The 23667-nt window shown below is 51.7% G+C and overlaps 1 protein-coding gene across 1 annotated transcript in view; it reads left to right on the top strand.

Moving 5' to 3' along the window:
- FAM222A (family with sequence similarity 222 member A) overlaps positions 1-23667 on the top strand; it is a 110840-nt gene that overhangs the window by 31272 nt on the left and 55901 nt on the right. Inside the window, exon 2 of the mRNA XM_081123342.1 lies at positions 19749-19842. The gene's annotated coding sequence lies outside the window, so the exon portion shown is untranslated. The remainder of the gene's footprint in view (positions 1-19748; positions 19843-23667) is intronic.

Genomic DNA, 23667 nt, shown 5'->3' on the forward strand with positions numbered 1-23667 from the left:
GAGGCACTGGACCGTGGAGAGTGATGGGAGAGCTTCAACTTCCTAATCTGTTAAATGAACATAATGGTAGAACCTACCTCCTGCGAAGCTGGGAGAGTTCAATGAGATGGTATATTTAAAGTTCCTGCCCTGGCCGGTTTGGCTCAATGGTTAGAGCCTCCACCCGTGGACGGAAAGGTCCCGGGTTTAATTTTGACCAAAGGCTGGTACCTCTGTTGCCTCGGTGTGCAGGAGGCAATCAGTCGATGTGTCTCTCTCACATCAGTGTTTCTCTCTCTTTCTCTCTCTCTCCCTCCCCCTCTTCCACTCTCTCTGAAAAGCAATGGAAAAAATATCCCTGGGTGAGGATTTAAAAATAAATAAACAAATAAATAAACAAAGTTCACAGAGCCTGAGCACTCAGTAGTACCGGCTTTCACGATGATTGATTAGATTCCTGCTTCCAACCCAAGGGAGGCCAAATTCAATTAGCCACACCCCACATCAAAGCTGAAAAGGGCTTCAGGGGCCGTTCATTTCACAGATAGGAGCCCTGAGGACTTCAGAGAGGTCCACTGCAAAGGGAGGCTGCTGAGGCTGCCTGCTTGGTGTCCTCGGGTGGGAGAGGGTGTGCAGCAGTGGGAAAATAGGGGTTTGGGGGGCTGAGGCGTGGGGTTAAAGCCTGACTCCAGTGCTTACCCAACGTGGGATCTGGCGTGATGGATGCAACCTAGATGCATTCAGTTTCTCCATCTGTAAAATGGGATGGTAACAGCTACCCAGAAGGCGTTCATTGTTATAAGAGGGAGTGCACACTCGGATGCCCTTAGGGGCCAGGCAGGCGGCAGGAAGGAGGCAAGAGGGCTGGGTGGGAACTGTGGGGCTCAGGCAATTCCAGCTCCATTGAAAGGGACAGCCGCACCCAGCAACCCTGTGGGTGCATTGCCTGGAAGCCCAACTTCTCAAGGGAACCCCAAATCCTGGTTTTATGTAGGATTTACCTATTTGTGTTAGAAACTAATACAACACACAGGTTGGTAAAAGAAACCATGTGCGTGGCCTGAATTTTACCTGTGTACTACCAGTTTTCAGCCTCTGGTGGAAGGTAATACACTTAGTAGGTGCTCAGTAAATGAGGTCCGTTTTGGCTGAGGAGTTGTTCTCTGCGCCATCCCCAAAGCCTCTCCCTCATCTGTCTCTCTGCAGCCACCTGCCTGCTTCAAGTTCAGACTTTCCTAGACTTGGCTGGAGTCTGGGACCCAAGACCTAGAACCCTTGAATTCAGGAAAGGGCTGAGCCCCACCCAGATCTAAGCCTCTGGCCATCTTCACCCCTCCTCTCTCCCCATCCTTGGAGGTTCCATCTTGCCAGGAAGGTGCTACCTGACTGGGGACCCAGGATCACGAAGTACGCCGGTGGCTGGTGTGAGAGGTGCTTGTCACAGCTCTGTCACCACCACGGCTGCCACCTCCTCCTGTCTAGGGAATCAGGAAACCCTGGGAATGAGGTGACACAGCTCCCTGGGGTCTGCACCTGCCTCAGGGAGGGTCAGCTGTGACTCAGAGAGGCGACCGGGCTCAGAGGCTGGTGGGCGCATTGGTAAAACAGGCCGAAAAGGAGTGGTAACAGGTCAGAGCTGCATGGGTCCTGGGAGGGCAGCCCAACAGTGTTCAGTGGGGAAACTGAGGCCAGAGAGAGGACCATCACACAGCAAGGTGGTGGGATCCATGTCTCTGCTGACTCACAATGGAGTGGCACCTTCCTGCCCCACCAAGATGTAGAGCAGGGACACAGGTGACCTTCCGTAGAGGATGGGGCTGGAGGCCTACAGACTGTGTTCCCATCCTGGTCCTGCCACTTACCGAGTGACCTCGAGCAAGTCTCGTAGCACCTCTGGGCCTCGGTTTCATCATCTATAAAGTGGGGATAAAGCCTTTGCCAAGATTAAATGAGGGCTTGTGTAAAATACCCAGTTTATAATGGATGCTTAAAAGTCTTTTAAAAGATACGTCTAACTGTACTCATTTCAAAATGGCTTAGAGGCGGTTTACAAATATGCACCATAGTGTGGAAGCAGGAAAGACTTAGGAGAACCAGGGTGACAGGAGGTGGGTAGGGTCCTGTGTGGCTGTGAGCAGCGGCCTGCTCCCCTGGCTCAGAGTTTCCCGGCAGCCAAAACAAAGGGAGAAATGCGACCATTATGGGACTCCTGGCGTCCATAAGCTAAGAAACCCCGAGTTTTTTAAGAAAAAATTTTCAAAAAGCTTTTCTTGGTAATGAGATGCGAGCAATTTCTCACGTGATTTTTCAAAAATGGGCCCCGTGGGAAGAAATGTTAATTTTTCCCCCCCTTTCCACTCCCTCAGCCTCTCCTCTAGCTCCTCTTTGGAGTTCCCAAACCCTCCAACCATGGCTGATGGCAGAACAGTTAAGAGGCCCAACCCTGAGGACAAAACCCGTCTGCAACCTCCGTGCAGACTTGGGCTAGAGCCTTCCCCTCTCTGAGCCTCAGTTTCCTCATCTGTAAAGGGGGAGGGTTATTGTGATAACCACTTCATCAGATTGTCCTGAGGATCGAGGCGTTATGGTTGGTAGAGAGCTTGGAGTGCCATCTGGTATGCAGTAAGCGCCCAATAAATGGTGGCTGCTCTTACACCAGGAGCTCAATACGTGGTCAGCAAATGAGCATCACAGGGTGACAAAAGTATTTTATCTCCCAAACCCTCAGTGCCCTCGGTGCCCCCGGGCGGCAGGCCCTCTCCGCGGCCAACCTGAGGCTGGGCGCGTCTTAATCAGTCGCACGGTCTGTGGGAGGCAGAGCCCAGGTTAATGGCACGCGGCTGAACCCCCGGGAATTTCAGACCCTCCTTGAAAGACCTTTGCTTTATCCTGCTCAGCCATTGGGAAGCCGCTGCCTCCGCCTGGGGAGGAGAAATTGAATAATTGATGCAATTTGAATAACACTAGGAATTGTAATGATATTGAAATGTAAAGATAAAAGGGGGCGTGAACGGGCGCTGATAGCGGAAGGGGAAAGTTGTTAATAGGCACTTAGGGGTTCTTGGAGGGGGGGCCCCACTGGAGCCGCGTGCTGAAAAGGCATTTAAGAGAGGAGGCTGGGAGGGGGTGGGCTGGGAAATCTCCACCGATGAGGGGGAAAAACCATATTCATAAATAAAATGCAGAAATTTCTCCCGACTCAGCAGCGCTAACAGTTAGAGAGTGGATAATTATTTAAATGCCAAATCATTCTGTTCATTAGAATCCCAAATCATAGCCGAAGAAACTGATTGCCCTGGGCAGGACTGAGGAGGGGAGGGGGGAGGGAAAGCAGGAAATCGGGGTGGGGGGGGTCTCCCCAACTTCTGGTCCAGGCCAAGGGGAAAGTGGGATAGAAAGGAGGGCAGGATAGTAAGGAAGGTAGGGGCACCTGCTCAAAAGGCAGACAGATTCAGGAAATCCAGAATCTGATACTTTCTGGCTGTGGGCCTTGAGCAGGTTACCTTAACTCCTCTGAGCCTCAGTTTGCCCAGCTGAAAAATGGGGTTAATGCTAAGATCTACTCTGCAGGCAGTAAACGTTAGCTGCTATGATTAGGGAAGGACTCTGGGAGGCAGGGCTGAGAACAGGTCAGGGAAGGAAATGGGCTATGGCTGGGGGAGGTGGGAGAAAAGGCTGAATGAGCCCCAAGTTAGGCCCCTTTTTTCCTTCCCATGCCCCTGTCACAGACATAGGAGCTGACTTGAGAGGTGGTGACTGAGTCCCAGACAGGATAAGGGATTGACATAGCAATTCGGTGGCAGAGCCAGGGACCCCAAGTACACACACATCTATAATCCCCATGGGCCCCCAACTCCCAGACTGGTCTAGTCGCCCTCTGGGGTGCCAGGAGTCTCTGAGGTGGGAGCGGCTCAGCCCCTGGGAGCCTTATCATGTCTGTGGACAAGAGTCACAAGGGCAAGTCAGTAACAATTCGATTATACTGAGGGATTCTGGTCTGCCTGGCGCCCCTCCCACGGTGGCTGGCCACGCTGCCCCTCAGACACAAACAAGTGTGTGTCCTGGAGCAGGAGGGCCATGGGAGTGCTGGCTGGACTTAGCTGGGACAGGAAACCCCAAGCACAGAAGCGACATGCTGTCATTTGCTCTCAATATAACAGAATAGTAGTAAGAAGACGATGGTGATAAGTCAGCACAATAGTGTCTATTGGCTTTTATTCTGTGTCAGGCCCTGTCCTGAGCATTTTGTATCATTTAACTGTCATAAGAACCCTGTGATCAGGGACAGTGGAGAAACAGAGGCCCAGAGCGGTAAGACTAGTCTATGGAGCTCAAAAGCTGTGAGGCTGGGGTTTGGACCTGCCTGCCTGAAACCTGAACCGCTCGTAGTAACTCCACGCTGTACCCAAGCCTCAGTCTGCAGCCAGCGCCTTGCTTTCTCCCCACCGCGGCTCTGGGGAGTCCCTTAGGTGCCCTGGTTCCAGGTGCGACCCCTCATAGACCCACAGAGAGCTGGAGAAGGAGCTGGGATTCAGACAGAGGTGTTTCTAATCTCAGTCTCACGCCTCCCTCTGTCCGCCCCTCTCTGGAGCATCAGACCCTCCCATGCTCTAGCCCACCTTGTTGACCACCCTCCACCCTACCTCACCTTCGTGGCCTCCTGGTCACTGCAGAGAGCTGCTCAGATGCCACTTACCCTATCCCTTCAAATAGAACTTCCGACAGCCACTTGCCTGGCCCAAGAAGCCTGGGGAACCAGCCACAGGCTCCTCACCTGCTTGCTTAAGGTCACCCCAGTACTCACACTCAGCTGGGGTTGGGGGCCAGGCCTGCCGAGGTGCCCCAAATGATAATTGAAACATTAACTCTATTAATTTTTCAGCTGCCCAGTGCTGGCAGGCAACTCCTGCTTCTGCGAGGCCCCGTCCTCTCTCTTCCCGGGGGGGGGGGGGGGGGGTGGGGGGGGGGTGGGGAGGTGGAGCCAGCTGGGGAGCCCCAGGGCCAGGGAATTCACATGGTCTGGGTTGGAGCCTGCTTGCATTGCTGTGTGGCTTTAATCAAGTCTCCTTCCCTCTCTGGGCCTCCTCTCTAAACTGGAGACATCAGTCCTTCTTGCCTCATAGTGTTACTGGGATTAGCCCGGGGCCTGGCATATAGTAGGTGCTTAATAACGCATAGTATTCACAAGACCAGAGTTTTCCAAGGTGAGATCTCCATTCTCTCTGCTCCAGAACCATATGGGGTACTTGTTATAAATACAGACTTCAGGGACCCACCTGGGCCGGCAGAGCCTGGATTCTGGGGCCCTGGAGTCTCCATTTGTGACAAGTGCACCCAGTGACTCCCCAGCTGGCACTGCCCAGCACCCCTGATTCCTAGTGAAGCCAGAGGAGCCTAGGCTCTGGGGCAGGCCGCCGAGCCTTGGTTTCCTTGTATGTAAACAGGGACAGACATCTGCCTCTCAGGGCTTCTGGGAGGAATGAGTGAGATTCAGGGTCTGGCATATAATAGGTACTCAATAAATGAGATTCCTCCAGTGGAGGACCTGAGAGTCAGCCCCCTAAAGAAGGGAAAGGGGGTGTCCTGCCCCTCTGGAGCCTTGTCAGCAAGGGCCCGCTCCAAATCGATCTTTTTTCCCCCATTTTCGCACACTGCGTCAGCATCTCTGGGGGCAGGTGAAGAAAATGCCAGCGTCAGCAAGCTGCGTGCCCCAGCCAGACACCGCTGCTCTTTATTAATTAACCGCCAGATGTTAGTTTTGCATCTTTTATCAGAGGGAGGTTTATCACCGGGGCCCTGTATGTCAGGCCATTAGGGAAAGGCAGAAAAACATCCCTGAGAATGGGGGGCCTGGGGTTGGCAGGGAGCTGGGGGGGACGGGCAAGGAGCCAGGCGTCCTGTACTCTCCCCGAGGGGCACACTGACCTCAGCCCAGAGCACCCCTCTGCCCTGGCTGTCCCCCTGCCCCTTGACTGTCCAAAGGTCATCCATGAAGCAGCTACTCGTGCACCAGTTCACGGGACCACCGTGATGAGCAAAACAGACTGCTGGAGAGACAGCGCAATCCAGTAAACCCAAGTAAATAACATTATGACAAATTGTGATTGGTGTCATGAGGGAAACGGACAAGGTTCCCACAGAGGGCAAACAGCCGGCAGGGGACCTAATTTAGATGGAGAGGTGTCCCTGGGGAGGTGACATTTAAGTAGCTTCATGGAAAAAGAGCCATGGGCAGAAGGTCTCAGACAAAGGGTACACAAGGGCAAAGGCCCTGGGCAGAAACCAGCTAGGCATATTTAAGGACCTGAAAAAAGATCCCAGAGGCTGGAGCGGGGTGAGGGAGGCGGCCAAGGAGGCTGCTGAGGTTGGCTGCGCCCAGACCAGGGGTACTCATGAGACACAGGGAAGAGTGTAGATTTCTTGTCTCGAGGGCACTGAGGAGCCACAGCAGGTTTTGGAGCAGGGGAGTAATGGGATGATGGTATTTCAACATTAGGAAGAGTCAGACCTCTCTCTGCTCCGGAGGACCAGGAACAGATTGGAGGAGATGGAGAGAAGCCCACGAGGTGATCAGTCTGAGAGAGATGGTGAGACCTCAGCAATGACTGGACGATGACAGCATTTATCAGCTACTTGCAGCGCACCAGGCAGTGCTCACATTCAAAAAACGTTTAGGAAGCAGAAATGGTGGACAATGAAGAGAGAAGGGTCTATGGTGACCCAAGTGCCGTGCTCTAGACAGGCCTGCGTCTTCTCGTGCTCCCAGCGTCCTCCGAGACTGGAACTAGGACCGTTTCCATTTCCCACATGAAAAAGTGGGGGCCCAGAGAAGTGCAGCAGCACGTTCAAGGTCACACAGTCAGGAGCAACAGACCCAGGTAGCCTTTGAGCCAGGCCTGCCTGCCGCCCACCGTCTCTACTGCAAACAGCTGCCCAAATTCAGGAGGCAGCAGGTCACTGCTCACCCTGCCCCTGCTGCTTCGTGACTCCCCGAGCTGTCCCACCCTCAGTCACATGGGCAGAGCAGAGGGGCCCTGGCTCGCCCGGCCAGGCAGAGGTCCAGCCTTTGACTTGTCCAGAGTATGGTGAATCCAGACCCAGGTCTGTGTCATCTCCTTGCAAATGGATGTGGCGCCGTTGCCCCAGGTTATTATTTTCCCACCTGATCCAATGACCATCTGATAAACAGGCGATTACCTCTCGTCCCAGTTCAGTGTCTGATTTGCATACAATAAATATCACCCCCAGGAAACGTGTGTGTGTGTGTGTGTGTGTGTGTGTGTGTTTTGAGGGGTAGAAAATAGGGCTCATGTCTTATTTATGAGACCTAAACAGGAGCGCAAGCTCGAATAATCAACATATTTAATCTGGTTCTTACTCGCCCTTTTGACTCTAATCAGGTCAGGTCTGTGAACGGCTGTGTGTGTGTGTGTGTGTGTGTGTGTGTGTGTGTGTGTGTGTGTGTGTTTAAACAACTTATGTTGACCTATGTGGGGCATAACAGGGGCAGCTTGTGTTTGTTCACTGATGACTGGGTCCTAATTTGGGGTGGGTTGAATGACTAGAAATATGTCTTGGTGGGGGAGTCTCAGTTCTGGCTGTCACATGAGTTCCTTGGTTCTTCTCCAAGTTGCATATGGTGGGGCTGAAATGTTCCAGATGGTTCTTTCAGTCACATATCTGATGCCTGGGCTCAGTGGCTGAGACAGCTAGGGCTGGCTGGATATCTCCCTCCCCCCACTCAGCCTCTCCACTTTGGCTTGGGCTTCCTCCCAGCATGGCCGTCTCAGGGTGGTCAAACATCTCACGTGGCTGCTGACCTGCACCAGAGTAAACAGTCAGACCAAACCCCAGACCTGCCGGCCCTCCCTCCACTTGCCTCTGGGCCTTTGCACATGCTGTTCCTTCTGCTCCGTATGGCCTTCCCCCTGTACTTTATCTGGCTGGCCCCCATGCTCCCTAAGCTGTGAGCACAGACATAGGCCTTCTAGGGAACCTCCTCTGAGCACCCCAGCCCTTAGGCTGGGTCAGGGGCCCCCGTATGTGTTTGTTGAATGCATGAGTGAATGCGTCCATCTGAAATCGTTTCCTAGATGTGACATTCGAGCCATGTTCTCATGGTGGTATAGGGAAGAAAGCAGTCAGGGTATAGGGCCAGGTGGCTTTTTTTGCCCCAAATGACAGGTCATTTGCATTGGCCTTGGACCTGGGCTGTCACCTGGGCCCAGGGGTCACATGTTTGCAGACCCACAAGGCTCCCGGTGGCAAGTCTGAGGAGGCCAGGCTGCTCCATTCCCCCCACCCTCCCCATTCACACCACTAAACAGACAACACCAGGCAGGAGGAACAGGGTTCTTTTGTGTGCTATTGATTTTTCATAACCGCCGCTGACAGACAAGGTGAATGGTTCACTTTTATGAATCCTTGTTAACGGTGCGGCAAGAGATATTTCACTTTAAGTGCCCCCCTTTTTTGCTGAAAAAGAAAAATAACAGGAAATGTAAATTATCTCATCATGGAGAGATGCTGAGAGCTCTGAGCTGGACCTTCAGGGGAGACAGAGCAGAGACTGGCTGGGGTGTGAGGAGGGGAGGCTCCTTCCTGCCTCCCCCCAGTGGTCACAGCTGGGCCACAGCCTCCCCAAAGCAGAGGTTGGTGGGAAACCCAAACTTGGCAGAGAGAGTGTGGCCAAGCAGCCGAGAGCAGCAAAGCAGGTGGTTATAGCATAGAAGCCAATTCTGCACATCCAAACGGGGAAAGGGAAGAGCACAGGGATGTTCATGGCAATCTTAAAAAAGGGCGTTCAGGGACCAGGTTGTGATCACATGGGCCACTCAGGCTTGTGACTTCCATGGAAACTGTAGTGGGGAGAGAAGGGTTGTTTTTTACTCCTGGATTTGAGCCTGGGTTGGGGGTGAATAAGCCTAGAGCTGCCAGAGTTCACCTTGTAGTCTTAAGAATGAAGCTAATACCATGAAAGGCAGAACTGAGAGATGGCAAAACACTTGAGTCCTAATGACACCTCTAGAGCCCCTGGATCACACTGGGCCTGAAGCAAGCTCACCCCTGGAATTTTTTGCTGCAAAAGCCATTACGTCCCAGCCAGTGGGATTTTCTCTCATTTGCAACCAAAGGAGTGCTAACTGATCGAATGTATTTATTCACAAAGCCAGTTAGGAAAAACAAGGGAGCTGCCCTGACAGACATAAACATTTGAAAATCAGGAGTTAGGGATAACAGCCTCTGTCTTATATCAGTTTCGCAGCCAATTTATTTCTGTACTTGGTTTTGGTTGCCCAGTATCAAGAAAATCCTGACTCACAGGTAAGTATTGTCGCAGTGCCCTGTAAGGCTTAGGTGCAAGACCTTCTGGGTTGGGGCCCCTGGGCTGACCCTCAGCAGCTGGGGGAACTGGGGCGAGTCACTGGACCTCCCTTGCACCCGCCTCCCTGGCGGCTTGGGAGTAGCAGGGGAGTCGCTACCTGTGAAAGCATTCAGATAGGGGCTGGCACCTGCATCCGTGAACTCTTGTCACTCTGCCACATTCCCGCTCCTCAGAGCACCTGCGTGCCGCCGCCTTGGACCGACAGCTTCCCGGGGATGGAACTGCGCCTGCTCTGTCGGTTTCATTGACAAACATCCCGAGACAACAGGGCGAGCTTTTCCCAAACTGACTGGGAGCAGCTCATCTGTGACCTAGGATAGTGACTTTGGGGCCGTGCAAGGGGATCCCTAGAGAAGTTTTAGGGAAGCGAGTTTGAGCTCAGTGCATGGAACATGTTCCCGTGCATAGGGCTGTCTAGAGTGGGCCAGGCTGGCCTCAGCCATGAGCTTCCCTCGGATGAGGTCATTTTATAGATGATTTCTTGCTAAAGTAGGAGGGACACCATCTACCCATTTGGGGGGGAATGTTTTCATTTTTAAATAGGATCAAGTGTCAGTGCTAATGCTAAGGAACAGGTTTCTAATGGTGGGCCCTCCGGCACTTGGGCAGCTTCCCTGGGTGAAGAGGTGGCAGGCGGCCCCATTCATTGCGCCTCACATCTTACCTGACCGAGGTGGACGGGAGAAGGGAGAGGGACACGCCCCACCACCTCCCAGGTGGGGGTCAGATCCTAATGACCTGACCAGCTAAGCACGTGACAGGTGATATCTCATTTCACCTCAGCTGCCTTGGACAGTTGTGGGGGTCTCCCAGGCAGGCAGTTTGGCCCCTTTGTCCCCACCCCTACCCACTGGAAGCCCTCCCGCTCCTCCAGCACCGGGTGAGCAAGCAGGCAGGTTGGAGCACGGACTGTGGTGCCAGTGGCAGGGGTGGCAGATCAATCCCACAGTCGTCTTGTGCATCAGGCAAGGGGTGGAGAAAAGATGGGGGAGGGGAGTCTAGATGGCCCTGGAGGGTCCTAGCTCCCTGGAACAGAATAAAACCCCTACCCATAAACATAACAGCAAGAACATAGCTGGCATCTATTAAGTGCCCACCGATTTAGTCTTCCTGGCGCCTCTGTGAGGTGATACCCTGATCTTCCCATTTTCAGATGAGAAACCTGAGGCTAAGTCTCACCCAAGAAGCGGGCCTGTCTGGCCTCAGAGTTCCTTCCCTGCCGACTCTGCTACCCCGCTTCCACAACTCCCGTAATCCTCCCCAAACCTCCAAGGGTCATCTTATGCCCATTTCACAGGTGCAGAAACAGAGGCCCAGGGAGGCAAAGTCATTCACCCAAAGTCTCATGGGAGCTGAGCCAGACCTTGACCCAATTTCATCTGACCTCCACTTCTGGGGGTTCCCCTTTCCTTGTGGCCTGTCTGAGCAAGACCTGGAAGAGACGGGAGGAGTGCGTGTGCGCATTTCTGGCTCAGGGGACTCAGGGGGTTCCGTTGACCCCCTTCTTCCTCTGCAGCCCATGGAAAAATCTCACCCCTGACAGGGCTGCTGGCATAGCAAATAAATCTATATCTTTCTCCCTCTAAATGTAAATGGCACGTGAGTGGGATGTTATAGGTTTTGGAAAAAGAAAAAGCAACAGAAGAGTGGTTTGCATTAGCTACATGTGTCCACTTGACAGAAACCTCAAGAGACAAGGATTCCCCAGCACCAAGTTCAATTCCAGGCCTCCACCTTAGAGGGCAGTGAGGGCTCATAGAGGAATGATCGGGCCCTTCACGTCCCACGTCCCACCACACCTTGGAAGGACAGCCTCCCCCCTCTCTCCCTCTCCCCCTCTTCCCTCCCACTCCACGTCTCCTTTTGTCTCTCTCCCCCCCTAACCTCCCCTCCCAGCCCGCAAGGACCCCGCTGGTGCGCTTCACCCAGAGGCAATTTATAAAGCAGATGTTTATTGCAAGGTTTCACACGAGCTTGGTGCCTCGCCAAACGTTATAGTAATTGGAGGCTGTGTTTAATTACTGATCAATGTAAAGTCGGGACGAGACAGGCCTAGCAACTGCTTTTGGTCTAGACTCTCCTCTCTGCTTCAGAGAAGGCTGGAGCTCACGGTCCTCCGCAGCTCACCCTGTCCAGGCCAAAGCCTGGGCAGTGGCAAGGAAGGAGGAAATGGGTTTGCAAGTAGCTACTGGGCCACCGGCCTCTAGGAAGTGGCTTTGGGGAAAGGAGGCCAGATTCTGCTATGGCCATCCCATTATCGTTGATGCCTAGTCTGCGCCAGGCACCGTGCTGGGCACTGGGGTCACAGGGGTTAATGAATTTCTCTCAGTGCCTGGGATAAGAGCTTTACATACATTATCATTCAATCCAATACATGACAGGTGTGATAGCCAGGCTCCAAGTGGGCCCCCAGTGATCCCTGCCTCCTGCAGAGTCCTCTCCTGTGTAACCAACACTGTAGAGGTGACAGCTTGTGACATCCAAGGCCCAGTCATTAAAGACATGGCAGCCTCTGCCTTGCTCTCTTGTCACTTGCTGTAAGGGAAGCCAGCTGTCATATCATGAGGATGCTCCAGCAGCCCTATGAGGAGATCCACATGGGGAGGGACTGAGGAGCCACCTTGGAAAGGGGAACCTCCAGTTCATTCAAACCTTCAGATGAGACTGCAGCCCTGGCCGAAATCATGGCTGCAACCTCGTGAGAGACACCAAGTCAGAGCCACCCAGCTAAGCCCCTCCCAGATTCCTGACCCACAGAAATGATGAGATACTAAGTAGTTATTGTGGTAAGCCACTAAATTTTGGCATAATAGCCATGGGAAAGAAGGAAACATAAGAAAGCTTGATAAATAGAAAACATAAATGAATGTGGCAAGAAAGAGTCCAGCCATATAATCACATAATTATATATTCTCTCTATATGTGGATATAGAATTTTTGATATAGTGATGATATATTTTTATATATAATATTGTAATATAATCACAATAAATGTGAATGAGTTAAATTCACCAATTAAAAGAAAAACTATTATTCTATCCTTTATTCATAGCTCCCATTAGATAGGTATTATTATACCACTTTACAGATGAAGGAGTTGAGGCTCAGTGTGGGAAAGAAATTTACCCAAGGTCTCTCAACTTAAGAATGGTAAGGTTGGGATTACAAATCCAGGTCCCTCTGACTACAAAGCCCAAAGTTCTAACACCACACTATATTGTTAACTCCTTTGGACAGAGGAGGAAGCTGAGACTCAGAAAGGATGAGTGACTTGCCCAGGGTCACACAGCAAGTCATTTCAAAACTGGAGCCAGAACTGGAGCAGATCTGTTGTCTGGTGTTTGCCCCATGACCTTCGGAGCTCTGCCACCAAAGTACAAGGATCTCACATATCTTCTGTCTTCATAGCTGTTTAAGACAGCTGGAGACCTTGGCTGTGGCCAGAGAGACCCTGAGGGGTCCAGTGGGGAAGCCTCCTCAGGAGAAAACACCAGCACAAAGCAATGTGCAGAGGTACAGGGTGGGGGTGGCTCGATGCATTGAGCTAAACTCCAGTAATTACATCAGGGCCAGCAGCGTAATTTGTATCCGGGTGATGAATGTCTGTGTTTTCGGGCCTGATTGCCCTATTTACATTTGGAATTTGCTGATCTATTATTAATGTTTCCTGGAGACCAAGGTGACAGGCAAGAGCAGCTTGGGAGTCCCCTCCCCCCAATCCAGGAAACACTAGCTCCTATGCCCTAGCTACCCAAAGCCCACCCTACCCTGCTTTGTGTGTCCCTGGCTTTCACGGGGCTCTTGGACCAGTTGGCAGAGGGGCTGACCTAGGATGAAGTTTCCCAACCTCTTATAGATGCATGAACACACACTCAGAGGTACAAATGCACAGGTACAACATGTGCCTACATGCACACTCGCACATGTATATACATCCACATCCACATATACCCACAGGCACCGTCACACAAACATACATGAAATGCATGCACAGACATGCAAGCACACCCATGTGTACATGCCGTGTACAGCATACATACTGTTATAAACTGAATGTTTGTGTCCCCCACACAAAAAATTCATACGTTGCAGCTTTAGCCCCCAACATGATGGTATTTAGAGATGGTGCCTTTGGGAATAATTAGGGCTAAGTGAGGTCATGAGGGTGGAGCCCTCATACTGGGATTAGTGCCCTTATTAGAAGAGACACCAAGGAGAGAGAGATCTCTCTCTGTGCACCTGAACTGAGGAAAGACAGTGTGAGCACACAGCAAAAAGGTGACTGTCTGCAAGCCCAGAAAAGAGCTCTGGCCAGGAACCTGAACTGGCTAGCGCGTTGACTGGACTTCCCAGCCTCTAAACTGAGAAAATAAATTTCTATTGTTTTAAGTCACCCAGTTTATGGTATTTTTAGGGCAACCCAAGCTGACTAAGACACACACACACACACACACCATTGAGTGCCCTACCATGCTGGGAGCAGCACAGCAGCTTGCCAGGGTCTCCCAACTTGAGAGTGGATGGCTGATGGTGGAGTTCTAGGCAGTGTAGGGGGTCAACAGGGCCCATTCCTGGGCCAGGCTGGGCCCTGCTGAGGGCGTGGCTGTACTGTCATGCAAATGAGCATGCAAATTGAAATTCATTCCCTGGGACTGTGGGAAGCCAGACACTCCCGGAGCTGAAAGGCTCCAGCCTCCAATCAGCTCTTTGCTGAAAGGGACCCAAGGGCACTGGACAAGGAGTTGGGAGATGTCCTCCATGTTCAGCGTGCAAGGACTTGCATATGTGTAGACACCCACTTCCACACACATATGTACCTACACAGGAATGCATTCATATGCATGAACATGCAAACATACATGGTGCAGCCATGGGGAAGGGCCTGGACCTGGAGGTGGGTAGCACTGTGTGACCTTGCCCGACTCTCTGTACCTCTCTGGGCTTCTGCTTTCCTCCTTTGTAAAATGGGGTTAGTCAGACCTGGCCCCGACTTGGTTGTGGTGAGGACTGAATGAAACTATGGATGACAAGCTGAGACCAGGGTGTCTGGTGCACAGTAAGCATTTAATATGTGGCAGCCATGTCTTGAGCATCTTCATCCGTGAAGTGTGAGGCTGGAGGTGCTCTCTGAGCTCCCTGCCAGCTCCACTGTCCTGTGGTTCTGTGAGTTGCACCCAGTCAGGCTGGAGGGCCTTGGGTAGGTTCCAGAAATTGGCTAAAAAAAGTGATTCTGCCATTCCTCAATTGTCCTAGCATCCCTGAACTGTGGCAACTATGAGTATATGAGCAGGCCCTGTGACAAATGAGAAACTGAGGAAGGGGCATGACCAAGGCCAGCCCGGAGTTGGAGGTGAGACTGGTGCTGGAGCCCAGGCTCCCGGTTGCTCAGGGCTGGGCTCACGCAGCAGCGTTTTCTGCAGCTCTCTCTGCACGGAGCAGAAGCAGGTCTTGGTGCTTGAGCCCAGGTGTCCCACTTCAAGATGTAGCCCATTCCTGTGTCACCAGGATCCAAGCAGTGGATTAAGGTCCTACAACTCAAAGTAGCAGAGTTGGGACTTGAACCTGTGTCTTTGCTGACTCCAGAGCCCCTGCCCTTAGCCTAAGCTCCAGCACCTCCCCAAAGAAGCAGAGTAGAGAAAATGGGTTTGCAAACTGCAACAGGACCAGTGGGCCTGAGGACAGAGGCCTTGATTTCTCCTGGGGGTGATGGAAGGTGACCAACCTGTGGTCCAAGGGCTGTGGTAGCAAGAATCACCTGCTGCTCCCTCCACAAAGGGCCTCGTTTCCCTGAGATCCTGTGGAAGGTCGGGCGGCAAGCACATTAAATAAGGTCATAAATTTGTCATGAAGGCCTGGAAATGAGCGGGGCTCATCATTTATGGATGGAATAATTAAGCCCCTGTGCTCAGTGCTTCACTGAGGCCTGCACCCAGACACCAGGCGTCACCAGCTGCTGAGCCAGGGACCATTTTGGTGTCTTTGCTGTCAGCTTCCACACTCCCAGCATCTCAAATGAGACCCTGGGGCATGCAGGTTCCAACAGCCAGGGCAGTTGCCTATGTGAACAGTTGCAATGGCCCTGCCCTGGCCAATCCCAGCGAAACTCTCTCAGAAGTCCACCCATAGGGGGTGCCAGCCCCCTTAGATGCAAGTGGTGGGCCCGCCTCGTCATGTGGTAGAAAGTGTGAGAAATTTAAACTAACTTGTGTTCAAATCTTGGCTCTCTCACGCTGCAGCTGTGTGCTTCTGGCCTAGTCGCTTCACCTCTCTGAGCCTTGGCTTTTCTCCTCTCGAAAATGGGCAAAATGATATGTTTTATGGGTTATCTGGTGGATCAAACTAAGTAATAACTATAAAGTACAGAGGGAGGGGCTGGCTTATAGTAAATGCTCCACTAGTCCAACATTTCATTCCTTACCTCCAACAGAACTATCAGGTAGGCAGGAGTCAGAGGCTCAGAGAGGCAAAGGTACTTGACCAAGGATGCACAGCAAATGAGCAAAAAGCAGGCACCTACTTCTTTTCCCTGTCATCTGTCGCTTGTGGGAGGGCTCAGCCCATTCCCCAACAAAAGGTTGAGGCCCCTGTCCCCTCCTTGGCCCCGGCCACCTCAGGTCAGTGGAGAGGAGATTATAAAGGTGATCACAGCTGCTAACATTTATGAAGCTCTCGCTGCGGCCCGACACTGTCCTAGGCGAAGCCATGATTTCACTTTATTCTCCAGACAACCCTCGGTGGTGAGAACAATTATTATTCTTCCCATTTTACAGGTGAGGAAGCTGAGACTCATGCTCAGACCCTTTACTTGGGTCACTTGGCCGAGAAGTGGAATTTGTATGTGAATTTCTGGGTCTCAGCAATGCTAGGCTTGGGGGAAGGTGGCAGGTTAGACTATTTGGATTCCGAAAGAGCTGTCACTTGACTCAGCCAGCACCTTCCAGAATTTCAGCTTTCATCTTCCATGTCCTCGAATGGGTTCAAACCCTGGTTTTACAGATGGGAAGACTGAGGCCCAGCCATTAGAGGCAGAAGCTTGTGACTTCCCCACAGTTCCCCAGGGCCTGCCCGGTTGGTGGTGGACACCGCAGTCAGCACATCTAGAGAGGCCTCGGGCACCTGCCCTGGGGGGAGTCTGGACCCTCCTCCACTCCCTACCCCACCCACCCCATCACCATGGCAACCACGCAGGTGAGCCTCATCACTGCTAATCCTCTAATTACCAGCCACCTCTTCAATCGGCTGTAATTACTTTGGGGACACAGTTAACCTCTCATTAGGAACGCACGGCCGCTTTCTCCAAAAGCGCAGCGGTGACATGCCTAGCAATTTACCGCCCCGGCTTGCGGGGCCGCTTTGTGTTTAACTCGGGCGCCATCCCATCCCTGTCATTACTCCAGCCCGGTTGTCATGACGATTAATCATTCAATCCCTCATCAGCAACTTTTGCCAAATGTCACCCCACTCGTGATCAAGATCCATCCTGCAGCCCGACGCCGGGGGACTAATGACTTGGAAACAGGCTTCTCCATTCCCGAGAGCTTTTCCCCACGACTCCCCAGCTTCCTCCGGGAAAGGGAGAGGGGGAGCTTGCAGAGCGGTGGTGGTGCAGAAAAAATGCATGTACCGGGGTCTTCCCCTGGGCTAGGTACCTGAGGGGCATGGGTGCCTTTCACCGTCATGACAAGCCGCTTCCTGAGAGGAGACAGAGGCTCGGGGATGCCAGTGGTTAGCCAGCAAGGAAGCATGGCAAGATTCTCACTCAGGCCTGTCTGGCTCCAAAGCTGAGCTTTTTAAAAACCAAAACCTCAAAGATCAGGAGTATCGCCAACTAGCAAGGATCCTAGAATGTCAGAGTTTGGGCAGCACCGTAGAAATTAGCTGGCCCATTAAGTTCAGGGCAAAAAGCCTTAAGAGGCAAACCTGGGCACTTGGTGATAAGAAGCCCGATCCCGAGTGAGCAGCTGATTGCCAGGCACACCTGTGTCCCAACCACCATGACAGCAACGTCCAGCGGACACCAGCCTCAGAACCCAGATGGAGGAATAGGCGGAAACATCGGTAGCGGGTCCATGGAATGATCTAGCTGAGATTCTTGACCTGGGGTCCCTGGAGCTTTATGATGGAATTCAGTGGCCCGCAAGCCCCCCTGAAAATTCAAGCTGCGTTGTGATTGGATGTGCATGTGTGCATTTTTCAAGGGAGATGCTACAGGAAATGTTAAGGGCTGCTCTAGTGCGCTTCTCTCCTCTTTCCCCATATGCTTATTTACAGAAGGGGATACTGAGGCCCAGAGAGGAGCCATGACTTGCCCAAAGTTGCACAGCAATTCGAGGTGGGCACCACTGGTCCAAGCAGGGGAGAGTTCTGTCTCAGGTGCCCAGGACAGCCAAGAAGGGATGTGCAAGGGGGGGAAGTCTACCCCTTTCACGATGGCTTCCCACCCCCAAGTCCCCAGGCTCCCGAGGAGGCCCAGCCCCCCACTCCGCTAAAGGAATCTTTCCGAGGCCCCTCCCAGGGAACGTTCCTGCTGGCTGGGCCCGCCAGCATGTGTGAGACATAATTACGGCACGTTGTAAATGGCATTAACAGACTGTCACAGCAGCCACATGGTATTAGCAAACGGCTCTGTCTTCATCATGCAGTGCCCCGCAGCCCCTGGGCTGGAGCACTTCCCAAGGGGTCCTCTCCCAGGTCCAGGCTGCAGAAGTCTCCTGGCCCGGGAGGGGGGTGGGCGGTGACTCAGCTCACAGAGGCCTGGAGAGTCCCCCCAAGGCTCTCGGAGGTCTCAGCAAAGAGCTGAGAAGAAAGTTCGGAAATCTGATTTGTATACCCCGGTTCAGCCTCGAAGAGTTAACCTTCATCAGGCAGCTATTTAAGCGCCAGGTATTCTCATTTAAACCTCATAACTACAACCTAAAAAAACCCACATTCTTCATGCTGCCTTATAGATGAGCTAACTGAGGCTCAGAGGGGAGAGGTGATGGTCCAAGTCCCTTCAGCTAACGAGAAGCAGTTGTAGGATTCAAACCAAGTCCCGCACTTCTCCACAGATCCTGTCACCTTCTTGCGAAAGTCTTTAATCAGTCTCCTGCCAATAGGTACTGTAGCCTTGAAGGGAATTCCCTGCGGCCACCAGCCCACCAGAAAGCTACCAGCCCCTCCAACATAGTAACAACATAGTAATAATCGAGATGATAACAAACATTGTGTGTTTCCATGCAGTTTTTCCTATGATCTTTGTAGCAAACCCATGAGGGAAAGAGGGACAATTCATCTTACTTGAGACAGTAGGGAGCTAAAGCCCAGAGGGGGACTGCAACTTGCCCAAGGCTCCCCAGCAAGCCTGTGCTGGATCCAGAATTAACTCCCCTGTCTCCTGATTTCCAGCCCTGGCTCTTTTCCACGGGCCACTGAGAAAGTGTCCACAGGCCTGCAGCGGGGGACTGGGCGGGGGTGCCTGCTGCCCCCCCACCTGCCCTGGTGGCCCAGGTGATTTATGCTTTCTCGGGGAGGCCTCCACGCCTCAGGCAGCAGGATGGGCCGCCTCCCGACCGGTAAGCAAATCCCCTGCCGAGCAGGTCATATTTTATCTGGGCCGCCACCTGCCAGCTCATTTGCTTACAGATACAGGTGCTTCGTCAGGGAGGGATTAGCAATTACTTAGCCTGGGGACCCTGGCAGAAGGGGTGCGAGGCCGGGCTAGCTGGGTGGGAAGCCAGGGGCCTATCCGTGAGGTCTCTATCTCCTCCCGGGCCCCTTAGCCCTGGAGCCAAAGGGTAGGGACACCCGCTTTGGGGGAAGCTGCCTTTCGTCTCCCGGCCCCATTCATATTCTAGCAGTCGGTTCTCCAAGGCTCGGTCCCAATATCCCTGTTCCCTAAAGCCTTCCAAGATCTTCCCCTTACCCTGCCAAAAGTAATGATACAGTAAATTTAACAGTCCGGGAGTGTTTATGGCTGCCTAATGCTTTATGCACACCGCCTCGTTGAATCTAAATCAACTCATAGTTGGCATTTTAAAATCCCCATTTTACAGATGAAGAAACTGAAGCCCAGAAAGATTAGGCAACTTGCTCAAGGTCACGCAGGGACTTCTCTGATTTCAGAAATCCCTTCCTAACCAGGGCAGAGTGTGTCCCCAGGTTGTCCCCAAACCATGTACTTTGCTTGCTTGAAGTCTTACTTACTTATTTTTAAAATAATTTAAAATCTCAGAACAATTTTAGACTTGACAGGAAAAAATATATATATATATGGTACATTTATCACAGTTAATGAACCAATATCCATACATCATTATTATTATTAACTAAAGTCTACTCTTTATTCAGAGTTTTGTTTTTATTTATTTATTTTTATCTAATGTCTCTTTTCCGTCCCATTTAGCCGCCACTTCTCCTAAGGTTCCCCCTATTTGGGACAGCGTCTCAGACTTTTCTCCTTCCTGATGACCTTGACGGTTCTGAGGAGCGCTTGTCAGGTATCGTGCAGAGCGTCCCTCATTTGAGATTCGCCTGATATTTTTCTCATTAAGCTGCGGTTATGTGCTTGGGGGGAAGAGGGCCACAGAGGTCAAGCGCCCTTCCCATCACATCACATCGTATCACATCACATCAAGGGTATATGCTGTTTGACACGTCACTGCTGCTCTTAACCTTGATCGCGGGGCCGGGGTAGCATTTGTCAGGCGTCTCCCCTGTAAAGTTCCTTTTCCTGTCCTTTCCACACTGTGCACAGCCCACTCTTAAGGAGCAGGGAGCTTTGCTTGCCCTCCTCGAGGGCAGAGCATCTACAAAAATTATTTGGGATTCTTCTGCGTAGGAGTTTTGTCTAGTTCCCCCCCCCTTTTGTTTATTTATATCAGTGGACTCATGGATATTTATTTCATACTTTGGGTTATAACCCAATGCTACTCTGTGCTTTTTAAATGACACACTTTGTTCTTTCTTCCTCGGTTTATCAGCATTTCCCCAAATCTATTCTGAGACTATCTCATTCCATGGGATTTTTAACAGGCAATCTTCTTAAAATAGGTTCTAGAGGCGTGTCATTTGGGGTGAGTGGTTGAAAAGAATTGAAAAGAGATCTTGACTGCAGGACTTTTCAGATCTCTTAATGTGCTGATAATAAGAGCAGAGGGGGACCCAATGGGCAACATTTCCCACATTTCACTTCCTGAACACGCTGGGGTGGGTCGGGGAGGACTCAGGAGAAAATAATCTGTGCGTCTCATCTTCCCCTGCCGACCAGAAGCTCGCAGAGCAAAGATGATGCCTTATTCTCTTTATCTCTAGAAATTAGCCCTGAGAAGGTGCTAAGGAAAAGTAGTTGAATAGGTGGAAGAATGGGTGATGAAAGAATGGATAGATGGCTGGAGGGGTGGGTAAGATGGATACGTGGGTAGATAGACACACGGACTTGTTGTTGGTCAATGGATGGGTGGGTGGGTAGATTGGTATGTGGATGGATGGATGGATGGATGGATGGATGGATGGAAGGGTGGGTGGATGGATGGATGGATGGATGGATGGATGGATGGATGGATGGATGGATGGATGAATAAATAGATGAATGTTTTGGTTGGTAGGTGGATGGATAGACACATCAATGGATAGATGGATGGACTTGTAAGTGAATAGATTGGTCATGTGACTTTTTATTTTGGTAGTTTCCCTTGTTAAGACTATTTCCTCACATCTCAGTCACCCACACGCTTCCAGACGTAGGGCTTGAGATAACTGCTCACTGCTGACAGAGGGCAGTGAAAGCAGTAACCATTGATTATGTCCCGACTATGTGCCAAGCACTTTACATGCTCTTTCATCCTCAGAAGAGCCTGTATTGCTATTTCTTATTATTTAAAGAAAGAAACCGAGGATTGGAAAAGTCAAGAAACTTGGACAAAAGTTCCCTAGCAGTAAAGAGCGATGGAGCTGGAATTGGAGCTGAGATCTAAGTGTCTTTACTCTCTGGGTCTCCCTTAGTCCACAGGCCCATAATCATCCCTGATTCCCTTTGCTGGGCCCCACCAGGCCCGTGGGAAAATGTTAGAGGCCCCCCAGGGACCTGGGGAAGAGAGGAGCAACAGGGTAGGGTTTATCTTTTAATCTAGCACCAGGTTTCAGAGAGCTCCAGGTGAGGGAGGGCAGGATATAGACAAACCAGAGTCCCAGGAAGCAAAGAGCAGGGAGGTCTTCAGACCAAATGTGTATATGTGTGTCTATGTGCATTTGTGGGTGCGTGTGGGTGTGTGTGGGTGCATGCACGTGTGTGTGCATTTAAAGGTAGGTAGTATATTACATAGCTAACTGTGCTGCTTCCAAAAAAATGATTTGAGGTAGTTGACATTTAAAACACCCCTAGTTAAAATTATATTGTTAACCCTAGAAATAAAATATAAGAGCCAAGTATAAGAAGGGTTGGAAACAGAGAGGTAGCCAGGCAGTCCTCAGGTCCTCTGCCAGCCTCCTCAGGCATCAGACCACAGCTCGGGTTCCCCCTCTGCCACAGGGAGAGAGATGGGCAGACCTGGTTCTTAGGAGGGTGCGGCCTGGGATCTGGGCTGGTGCCAGGGAATAAAGGCCCAAAGTGTGTTGAGGGGCGCCACGTGGCTCACAGGTCATCTGTTTCAATCCTGAGCCCTGGGATGGAAGAGCTGGCACCATCCCTATTCCAGAGATGAAGACACTGCAGCCCAGCGAGGGGTGGGAGGGCACACGCAGAGCCAGAGGCGGCAGGGGGACGGGACCCAGTCTAGCTGATTCTCGAGCCCATGTTCTTTCTACAGTGTCCCAGGGCCCGAGGGAGTCCTTGGGGGTCCAAAGACAGGAAGGAGACTGCAGGATATAGTTGTTCAGGTTGTGCCCTGCCCACGGGTACCTGGTCGAGGGGGTGTGATTGGGGGTGAAATGCATCAGAAATTCAGCTTGAGGTCCACTAGCTGAGGCTGTGCGAAGAGCCCGCAATAGCCTGAAGAAAGTGTAGCCTTCAGCAGTGATTACACCCAGAGGGGTGCCTTTTCCTAATTGGTCTGCCCAGAGGGGATGCCTTTTTCTAATTCCAACCAAGCCCGCAGATGGCCTCCCTGCAGTCCTGGTGGAAACACATTTTAAAAGGCAGCATGCTGGCATGAGCCAAGTAACTCAGCCCAGCATCTAAGATGACACTTTCCAGGTGGGTTCCACTGGGCCCACTCGCCCGGAGCCGCCAGCCCAGCCCTGCCCAGCGCAGCAGATGGGAGACAGTGCCTGATGTTCTCCCAGGCAAGCCAGGGCCAAGGAGGAGGGGCGCTGGGACCCCACCCACTCTGCTCAGCTGCCCCGAGCACCTCCTCCCACCCCACTCTGACCTCTGAAGTCCAAGCATGGGGGGCAGGGTCCCATCTGTGGTCATTTAGGAACCACATTCATCTCGGAACTGGTACATTCATCTCGGAACATAGTACCAGTTCCCCTAGGCAGGCCTGAAGGCCACTTCTAAGGACTGATCACCCAGGGCCTCCAGCGCTCAGCATTCATGCTCCCCACCCCCCTCCCTGCCCCCACCTCCCGCCTGATTAATTCCCCCATACCTATCATGCCACGATGACTAATCAGGCACTTCGAGACCTGACAAATGACCTAACCCATCCAGGGCTGAGATGGGTTAACTTCCCACACTACCTCAGGTACCTGAGATAAGTGAGCTGGAGCCTTAGGCAAGGGGCTGGGGGGAGTGGTGGCAGGGGACCCAAGACAGAAGGGAGGGCCCTACCACACCCTCTGATTAACTCAGCTCTGCCACTTCCTGGCTGTGTGACTTAGAGCAGGTTGTCTCCCTCTCTGAACCTGGCATTCAGGCTCCTGCACTATCTGAATTGGGTCTTGTCTCCAATTTTAGATCTCGGGCACCCTGTCCCTTCCACTCCATCCAACCTGCACTATCCCAGTGGCTTAGTCCCAGCTGTCTGGGAAGAACAGTGTATTTATATGTACACGTGTGTGCTAATTATAACCTCCATTGAGAAATATATATATATATAGTACCGCTATTGATGTGTAGCCCACAATTTAAAAATAATAGTAAAATGTACAATAGTCTTTATAGCAAGTAAATTCCATAGAGACAATTGATTCTCATAAAATGCTTTCATTGATTTTTGCCAAACTCTGGTATCAATCGCTAGCCAATGGTTGGAATTGATGAACAAGTTTAGCTCAGGAATGAATACGGGTTGATATTTTTATTTAAGTGTTAATGGGTAAGCTGAAAGTGCAACAGTGAAGATGTATGTCAGAACTTCACTCATTTGTCAGTGAAGTGAGTG

The sequence above is a fragment of the Miniopterus schreibersii genome (genome assembly GCF_964146895.1).
Source record: "Miniopterus schreibersii genome assembly, chromosome: 20".
In the NCBI taxonomy this organism is placed as follows: Eukaryota; Metazoa; Chordata; class Mammalia; order Chiroptera; family Miniopteridae; genus Miniopterus; species Miniopterus schreibersii.